The sequence below is a fragment of the Carassius carassius genome, chromosome 23 (assembly GCF_963082965.1).
Source record: "Carassius carassius chromosome 23, fCarCar2.1, whole genome shotgun sequence".
Taxonomy (NCBI): domain Eukaryota; kingdom Metazoa; phylum Chordata; class Actinopteri; order Cypriniformes; family Cyprinidae; genus Carassius; species Carassius carassius.
The window spans coordinates 13,029,454-13,040,019 of record NC_081777.1 but is presented as its reverse complement, the minus strand read 5'-3'; positions in this window follow the sequence as shown (position 1 = coordinate 13,040,019).

Genomic DNA, 10,566 nt, shown 5'->3' with positions numbered 1-10,566 from the left:
GGCAACACCATTGCTTTTTTGGTTTATGTTGGGGGGGAGCTTGACGATGGGTTAGCAGGGCTCGGTGAAGGTCATGAGGGTGTTAGGTTGCCCAATTCGGAGCTCTTGTCTGACCTAGACCTAGTCAAATGCAGAAATGTTAATCCATGCATTTATGACCTCAAGGTTAGATTATTGTAATGCTTTATTGGGTGGTTGTTCTGCACGCTTAGTAAACAAACTACAGCTAGTCCAAAATGCAACTGCAAGAGTTCTTACTAGAACCAGGAAGTAAGACCATATTAGCCCGGTCCTGTCAACACTGGACTGGCTCCCTATCAAACATCGTATAGATTTTAAAATATTGCTTATTACTTATAAAGCCCTAAATGGTTTTGCACCTCAGTATTTGAATGAGCTCCTTTTACATTATAATCCTCTACGTCCGCTACGTTCTCAAAACTCAGGCAATTTGATAATACCTAGAATATCAAAATCAACTGCAGGCGGCAGATCCTTTTCCTATTTGGCGCCTAAACTCTGGAATAAGCTACCTAACATTGTTCGGGAGGCAGACACACTCTTGCAGTTTAAATCTAGATTAAAGACCCATCTCTTTAACCTGGTTTACAGATAACATACTAATATGCTTTTAATATCCAAATCCGTTAAAGGATTTTTAGGCTGCATTAATTAATTCCGGTAAACCGGAACCGGGAACACTTCCCATAACACCCGATGTACTTGCTACATCATTAGAAGAATGGCATCTATGCTAATATTTGTCTGTTTCTCTCTTATTCCGAGGTCACCGTAGCCACCAGATCCAGTCTGTATCCAGATCAGAGGGTCACTGCAGTCACCAGGATCCAGTACGTATCCAGACCAGATGGTGGATCGGCACCTAGAAAGGACCTCTACATCCGTAAAAGACAGCGGAGACCAGGACAACTAGAGCCCAAGATACAGATCCCCTGTAAAGACCTTGTCTCAGATGACCACCAGGACAAGACCACAGGAAACAGATGATTATTCTGTACAATCTGACTTTGCTGCAGTCTGGAATTTAACTGCTGGTTTCGTCTCGTCAGAGGAGAACTGGCCCCCCAACTGAGCCTGGTTTCTCCCAAGGTTTTTTTTCTCCATTCTTATATTCCAGTCTTTCCCTGTGGTTTCTCCATTCAATGTGTTTTGTTTAAAACGCTATATAAATAAAGGTGACTTGACTTAAATACATGGCATGGTTTGATAGAATACAGTGTCACAAACAGAATGAGATGATCCACCAAAAAAAAAGTGAAAGATAGGTGGTTTGTTTATTAGAATTCTGGTGCTCGTAACGCACGCTCTGACGCACCTGTCATCTGATGGAGACGGTACTTAGCGATCGCCTTTTTTCTTTATTTTTTTATTATTCAACATTTTTTTATATATGCGTGAGTGTGTTTTATGTTGAATGTGCCTGTATCTGCATGATTACCATCTGTTTGAGTGCAAATCAGCTCGCTATTACTGTGTAATCATGACTATCAATGTGAACGCCATCTATATGAATAGAGTGTGATTTATTGACTTTATGGCACATTTATATGATTACCATCTCTATAACTGGCCATCAGCACGTGATAATTGACAATATGACCAGAATTAATTGTAAATGCTGCATTTCTAGCAATCTCAGGATGTACAGTAATTGGCATACATGGTTAAAAAAAGTTTTTCTTATTCAAATTTTCTTATTGTATCTTTTATAGTGCTCAAATAAATCACTTATATGATGTTTAAGTTTCTGTCTATTGTTTTATAATAGAAAAAAATATGCAGTTGTATGTTTAATGACTAAAATAGTTTGTAGAACCCTTCAATACAGTTTGTAAATATTATTTTATATTTGGGGGGGGGGTGGAACTAGACATAGTCTTAGAAAAATGGTTGCAGGAATCTCATTTTTCATGTTATCTTCTTCAGATTTGAAACTCATGAGACATTTGACTTTCAACCCATTACTTTTCTAGATTGCTCCAGGACTGATTTCATGTACTTTTATAAAAACAAATTTTAAGACACTTCAGTGTATATAACTTTTAATATTTTTGAGCATTATCCACTGGTTGATAGAAAGTACAGCCCAAAGAGTCTTCTTTCCAAAGACACCAAAATCATGTGTAAAACACACTGAAGTAAGGAACCGTTACAATTTTAAGTTAGGTAGGGCACTTTCAGCTGTGAGTACCATAATGGGGGTCTGGTTAACAGGTTAACATAATTATGCTCTAGATAGAACATCAGCGATCACATTCTCCACACCTTTCTTGTGCTTGATTACCAGTTTATAAACCTGCACAATCAGAGACCAACGCATTAAACGTTGATTCTGGTTGTACATATGTGACAGGAAAAAACAGATGATTATGATCTGTAAACACAGCACTGGACAATTAATAGACCCAATATATATTGCAGAGCCATAAGCAATGCTAAAGCTCCTTTTCGATTGTCGAATAATTTACTTTATGTTTATTAAACTTGCGTGAAAAGAATTTGTAATAAAATGTAATGTACATAAATTGTTTATTTTGTATTAGCCTACATTTTGTATTTTTACAGTGTTATTAACCAATCATTATTGCCTCATTGTTTTTGTATAAAGCATTTTAGGTCTATTGATGGCTTAGGTCTGTTTTTATAACCAAAAAAAAGATTTTAATACTTTTCTGTAAATTATTAATTGAAGAAACAAAACCATGATTATTTTCCAGTAACCGTGGCTGCAAGAACAATTATTTATTTGTTTTTTTTTAATATATATTTTGTTAAAACTATGGCTAATTTTCGATGGGAACATGGAAAGTCCAAAAAAGTTCCCCGGGATTATGAATGTGCCTGAAAGTGATGCACGGTCATCACATTTTTACCTTTAACAAATGATTTACAATTTATTTGAATAATTATTAAAAATGTATAAGGTGTAGCTGACACCTAAATGAACACTTTACAGTTGCTTTTACGACCGTTAAGTCATTCTCATCAAATGCTTTTAAGCTTTAAATTTGACCCCATTCGGTGTGAAAAAGTAGCATAATTTACATATGATTTACAGTTTATTTTAATAAATATAAAAAATGTAAAAGGTGTGCATTATAGGTGACACCAAGATGAACAGTTTACAGTTGTTTTTATGACTGTTAAGTGATTCTCAAATGCTACTGATGTTAGAAAAGTGTATACCATTATAGCATGCAACTTTAGAGATGGTCACTAAATTTGCGAATATTGTACGTCCAACGTCAAGGCAACTTTATGCAACTTTTTTATTATCTTTTGTATTCTTTTCTCTGTGCCGGATTGCTGATGTCTTTTCACAGGCATAGATGTCCATCCATCAATTATGATAATTTGCCTTCAGCCACAAACATGGGGTGCGAGTGGTTGCGAGCGTGAATGGGGAATTTTTTTTTTAACTTTTTTTTAACTTGGATGTTGCCCCACTGGGAGTTGATGCTCTAAGCAAACCTCATACTCTGGATGTAGGGAGCAGTGTTACTGGATAAAGAAGACCGCTTTTGTTCATTTAAATAGACAACGACACGTTCAGGGACACAGTGAAACTGTGGCACAAAAGAGTAATGCTTACAAAACACCTGAACACACACACTAAGCTACTCAGCATGGCATGCCGAGAGACCTAAAGGTGGATGGAGGGAAAACTCAGGCTTGGGAATCATGGTCTGCACCCACAAATGTTAAAGACAGGCCCTTGGGTTTATGAGTTATTACAGGAGATTAGTTCCTGGTTTTGCTCAGTTAGTCATTGAACCTCTTTATAGGACAACAGAGTGTTTAATGTCGCGCATACCCGGATTTCAGTCAAGTCTTTCATACTCACAACTGATGGGAGCCTGCATGGTCTTGGGGCCATGGTAATTCAATGACAAGGGGCCTTCATGGATGAGAAAAGAACAACCAAAATTACAGTGCTTTCAAGCTAGAGCCACTTGCCTTAAAATGGGCTGTAACTGAAAAATTTTAAGAAATACTTGATCTACTCCAAGTTCTCCATGATTATAGATCATAACCCTTTGAACTACTTGGAGACAGCAAATTTAGGAACTGTCAAACAATGGTGGATGGTTCAGTTGGCAGAGTTTGATTTTGAGGTCTATTACAAGCCAGGACAACAAAACACAAATGCAGATGTGTTATCAAGGATTCCATGTGGAAAAGAGCCTGAGCAAGAATACTCTGTTAAAAACTTCATTAAGATGAATTCAGTTTAGGTGTGCACATGCTTACGGCCAGTCGCCAAAAAGCAGCAGAGTACAAGCATCAGTGTCACGCTGTCTAGTCTCTGTTTCCCTGGGTGTCCACTAGTGAGCTCACTTCCCCTTAGGCACTTCACCGTAGGCACTAGAATTCCACTGGTCCTGTCTTCACAGTAATTGCACTCCTGTTAATTGCACCAGGTGCAGGCAATCTATTGTCATTAGCCTCCCTATATATTCCAGTCTTTCCCTGTGGTTTGTATGGAGTCCTTACCCTTCGTGTATGCAGATTTCTCGTATTCCGAGTTCCCTCATTATCTTCTCGTCCTCCGAGTTCCCGTTCCTTTTCATTGCCTCTTCCCTACTTGTTTATTTGTTTGTTTGTTTTTGGACTGTCTGTATGGATTTGACCTCTGCTTGTTCGACTTCGATTTGGATTACCCTTTATTGATAATAAACATCTGCGATTGGATCTCGCTCTCTCCCTGTGTCTCTCTGCTGCGCGAAGCGTCACAATCAGTCCAGTTGTCAGTGACAAAAAAAGTCCCCTGATATAGCTGGAGTGAGACAGAACAGCAACAGAAGGTCAACCCTCATTTAGCTCCTATCTACTGTGCTTTAGTAACCAACAAGACTCTGAGTCCAGTCAAGCTGGGCAACATGGATGTTGAGTAACACTGAGTGATATTACGTACTATCTTTGATCCCCGGGACGGAGATTAAATTTGTCAATTAATGATTCTAGAAGCCTTGCTTCACAAAGTGTACAAGAGTCAGCATGATCATTGTTAACATTTTGAAAAAAAAAAAAAAAACCTTGCTGGAGCACATGAGGCGGAGCTATTAATGGCCAACAATGAGTAAGGATGTTCAAAGCTGGATCCAGGAATGCAAGAGATGCACTCTCGCAAACTATGTTTTTCCTAAAATCCGAGCCCCAATGATGTTTGCTAACATATCTGCAACACTGTAAGTCCTTGCTATGTATTATACTGTCTTAGAGGAATCTGTGGGAGGATATGAGCATGTCCTTGTCTTAACTGACATGTTCAATCATTTCACGGTGATAATGCCAACCAGAAATCACACTGCCCCACACCACAACTAAAAACCCTTGTGCAGTATTGGTTTGTCCACTATGGCTGCTTTTACGACCAAGGTCAGTGTTTCGAAGGCAATGTTATCAAATAACTGTTTAAAGTCTATGGAATTAGTAAGATTCACACAACTCCATAATCACATGCAGGGTAACTCTCAGTGCAAAAGATATAATAGAACAATGCATGCCATGCTAAGGACATAACCAATGAAAAAAAGGGACTGGAAACAGTATCTACCCGAGTTGGTTATGGCATGCAATTGCCAAATCCATGCTTCAATTGGCTATTCGCCATTCTACTTAACCCTCTGTGGTCGACAAATGCAGATGTTTTGTGGCATCTTCTGATAACACTAAAAAGAACTTAAATTACACTTTCAGTTTTGATCAAACAGATAAGAGTAATACATCAATTGAATCTGTAAACGGTTTACTTTTATTTGTATACACACAAAATAACAACAAAACTGTGTGCATTTATCAAATAAAGAAAACAAACAGGGTGTGCTGTCTACCGTCTTGTTCTGCGTAATCTTCTTTTAGAAATGCATGTAGGAAGTACAGCAATCTGCCTCAAAAATTTGAGCTCTTCCAGACCTGATCAACAGCAACCACATTACTTGATGGCTTGTTTTTCATTGTGAAGTGTCCACAACTTGATGCACCAATGTCAGGGGATCACACCCTGAGGAAAAGGACCTTATATATAAAGTGTTAATGGCAATGGGCTTTCAAGAACTATCTGAAACCATGTGATGACAGACATTTATTTTTAGACAGTTTCTTAATTTATATGAGCAGCACGTTGTTTGCTTTATTGGCAAGAATTTTATAAAAAGTTTAATATTCAGCATTATGACTTTCTGAATCAGTGAGGCTGAGATGATATTGAACTAATATATCTATCATAGTTTTTACTCATGCAGGTCCTAAGGCATGGCATAGGATAATTACAGTATAAGACATGGTGGTGGCTAAACATCAAGACTGCTTTTGTTGAATCAAGAGATGGTTTGGAAAATGAAGGTTAAGGGGATTAAGCATTTGAGATAAAAAAAAAGACCTTTGGTATCATTTTATGGTATAATTTTACAGGAAACCCTTTGAAATTACATAAAACACTGTTGAAAAAAATTTTTTATATGTTGTGTGTGTTACAATAAATATCAAAAAGACGCTTTTTTATTTTTATTTTTTTTTTATTTTTTAATAAACTGAAGTTTGAAATTGTATAGCTCAGGCCCTGAGTGGCCCTGGTTTGTTTCCAGCACATGTCAGCTAATAGAGGAATATTATACAATTTCCGCCTACCCAAATTTGAAGTCTCTCCATACCCACATACAATGGAATAAAGGCAATATCTTTATACCATTTTACAGAAAACCCTTTGAAGTTACATAAAAAGCTGCTGTTTGTGACAAATATGATTATTTATGTTGTTTTTCATATGATGAACCAGCTCAATACATTTTTGTGTGTGTTCTAAACATGGTCTTTGAAGGTGAATAACTCAAACTGCAAACTAGAAAACTGCATTACATGATAAATTATATCTGGTCTATCACAGTCTAAAATAGAATCCACATTGTCCAGCTTTATATCATTTCATTTATGTCTATTCTGTATTGGTATACTGATTCAGAGCATCTGACCTGGTTATCCCTGTATCTCTTCTGCATCCCAGCATCATTGTCATTGTCTCCCTGGAGAGATCTGTATGCTAATCCGCTTCCAGCAGCTGCTATAGAGTCTGAAAACATGGCATCAGCAATGCAATGCATTTTGGGAGTTGGGGACACAGATGCTGCTGTATGTACTGTATTGGATTGATAATTGACGGTTTTGTTTGCTTTGTACAGCTAAAAACTACGTTACAATGGTGAAAGCTTGTTGTGTAATTAACTGCCATACTCGCACTCACGACCGGCATGGAAAAAGAATTTCAAATGGAGTGCGATTTTTCAGCTTTCCCACCTGGAATCAGCACCTTGGATCTCAGCTCTCAGAGTTAACAAAAAGCGGCGTCGCATAGCTTGGTTAGCAGCAGTAAGAAGGAAAACCATCACCTTCAACAACATTTCCCGAAACACGCTTGTTTGTTCACGCCATTTTCACAAAGGTAAGTTATAAACAAAACGCGTTTAACTTTTGTTGTTGTTTTTGTAACACTAGCAAACTTTATTAGCTTAACTTTATTAATGTCAGGGTTGTCACTTTGGTCTGGTTTATTCTTGGTTATGTGACAGAGCCCTGACACTAATATATTGTTTTTGTGTGAACTTGCGTGCGCTCTCATCTGTGTGTTAAATTTTCATTTCCTCACCATACGCTTCTTGTCTCGTCTTCATTGGTTGTGTTCTCGTGTCTGCCCTACATTTTGTTTGTTTTTGTTTTGCTTTATTATTCAATAAAGCCCTTTGCTTTCTGTTCGAGTCCTTGCCTCATCTTTACCCGCAACCTTGACAATCACTGGTAACTGGCTGAATAACAACATAACCAATTAAATAATTTTATCTTTCATTTTTATGAAATGCTGGAGTGTGATCCTGACTGGGTGCCTTCGTTGTATCTCGGGCACAAAGAAGTTAAAGCAACGCACTCTGGGTAGTTTAACTGGAGTACAAGGAGACTTGCAAGCTGTCACAGTGGATCATGCTGCACCTGCACCACTAAATGTAGCTGGCCAGATGGATGAAGCTGCAACAGCAGATGATGCTTCACAAATGGATGACAAGCTCAAATAAAAAGGAATGCCATCTTTGTAGCTGCAGGCTGGTGAAATTAACCATTTGTTGGAGGAGAACAGGAGACTGAAGGAAGAGCTCGCCCAAAAGAGAATGGATAAGGATTATTTTAAAGATGATGATGCAAAGGTGAAGTACTACAATGGGCTTCCATGTCTTGCACTTCTGATGGGTGTGCTGACACAGCTTCTTCCCTGCCTGCCACAGACTGGCTGAAAACTCTCACCTTTTCAAATGCTCCTTTCAACACTTATGCACCTCAGGCTGAATCTCCCAATTCACCACATTGCATACCTTTTCTCTGTGGATCGAAAGAGGGTGTCCACCACATTCAGAGATATCATAGGTACAATGTTTAGACATCTCAAACCCTTGGTGCACTAGCCGGAATGACATTGCTTACAGACCACCATGCCACATCAGTTTGTAGAGGCTTTTGGCAATCGAGTTGCAGTTGTTGTGGACTGCTTTGAAATTTACATTGAAAGAGCATCAAATCACAAAGCTAGAGCACATACATTTTCCCACTACAAACAGCAGCACACCCTAAAGTATCTCATTGGCATTACACCACGAGGCTCTATTTCTTTCATTTGCCAAGGGTGGGGAGGTCGTGTCCCCATCTTAATAAACTATTACCTGGGTACTTGGTGTTGGCAGATCGTGGATTTGACATCAGAGACAGTGTTGGACTCGTGTGTGCAGAAGTGAAAATACCTGCATTCACACGAGGACGCAGCCAGCTGGATGCAAAAGATGTGGAGGAAACATGCCAGATAGCTCAACTCAGGGTTCATGTGGAGAGGGTGATTGGATGTGTACACACAAAGTACACCATACTAAATGGAATTGTACCAGTCAGCATGGTACTCCCATGTCAAGGTGAAGACATGATGTTCCTGGACAAGATTGTGACTGTATGCTGTGCCCTGACTAATATGTGCCCCAGCGTTGTCATGAAACCATAAATTAAGTTTCATTAACAAGATTCGGGAGGAGCACGTCAGATACTTAAAATCAACACTAGGGTACAGCTGACTTACCTGTCTCCATTGACAGTTTTTCACCCCATCTCCTCCACTTAGAGTTTATTTTACACTTTTATATACGGGAGGGGGTGGGGGGGTGTACTCTAGGTTCGGGATATTCCCGAGTTCGGAGACCTTCCCCGGACAGCATGCCAAATATGCATTATAACACTTCAGCTATTATATGTAAGTGTGAACTCGTGAAACTATGTCTGTCAAATTATTTGATCACAATTATGTTTGGGTACTGTGGATATATATATATATATATATATATATATATATATATATATATATATATATATATATATATATATATATATATAAATATACACATGCATGCATGTGTGTGTATAAATAAGAAATATTAATGTGTATATACTGTATGGACACACACATGTAAATATATACACATGCATATCCTGCATCATTAGTGTTATGCATATTGCATACCACCTGTTACAATAATAAAAATAATAAACCTTTTACAATAATTTGTATTTACAATAAAATACAAAATCTATACATTTTGTATCTCTTTATTTGTTCACCATAACACTCTGAGGTAAATGTGTACAGTTTATAGTAATGCATATAAAACAGGTAAAGGGGCAGTGTAACAAAAAAGCTAATTAGGTAAACAAGTATCAAGGCCACATGTAAGGCAATAAGTAAAAAATTTAATAGAAAAAACAATTATGTAATTTATACGTTCAGTGCACTTGTAGTGCTAAAACATCAGGAGCAGTGGCGGCTCCAGACAATTTTGATTAGGGGGGCAATGGGGCGTCCTGGTCATTTCAAGGGGGGTCTCATGAAAACCAACAGAAAATACAGTGGACACGGCTAATAACTGCATATTACTGCATCGAAAATACATTTTGGTCCAAAAATAGCAAAAACTATGACTTTATTCATCACTGTCTTCTCTTCAGTGTCTGTTGTGTGAGATTTCAAAACACTGAAGTGTAGTGATATCCAGTTCACGAACGAATCATTCGATGTAACCGGATCTTCTTGAACCAGTTCACCAAATTGAACTGAATCATTTGAAACGGTTCGCGTCTCCAATACACATAAATCCACAAATGACTTAAGCGGTTAACTTTTATAACGTGGCTGACACTCCCTCTGAACAGGGCCGTGCAGAGACCTTTGGAGGGGCAGGTGCTCAAAGTATAAAAGGGGCACATGAAACAAGGCTTTAAATAGTGCGGTTCAAAATAGCAATACAGCAATATATTGTGATGCATTCCTTGCTGATTCGCGTATCGATATGGATGATTATGTATTGATACAGCAGCAAATGCTTTCATGCAGTTTTAAAAAAGAAACAATAGAGAAGAAAATTTTAAGTTTAAAATAATAATAGCTCTGGGATTAGAAACTGAAATCTCTTAAATTGTCCCAACCTGATGGGTTTTTCTTTTCTGTTCTACAGAATAATTAAGAAC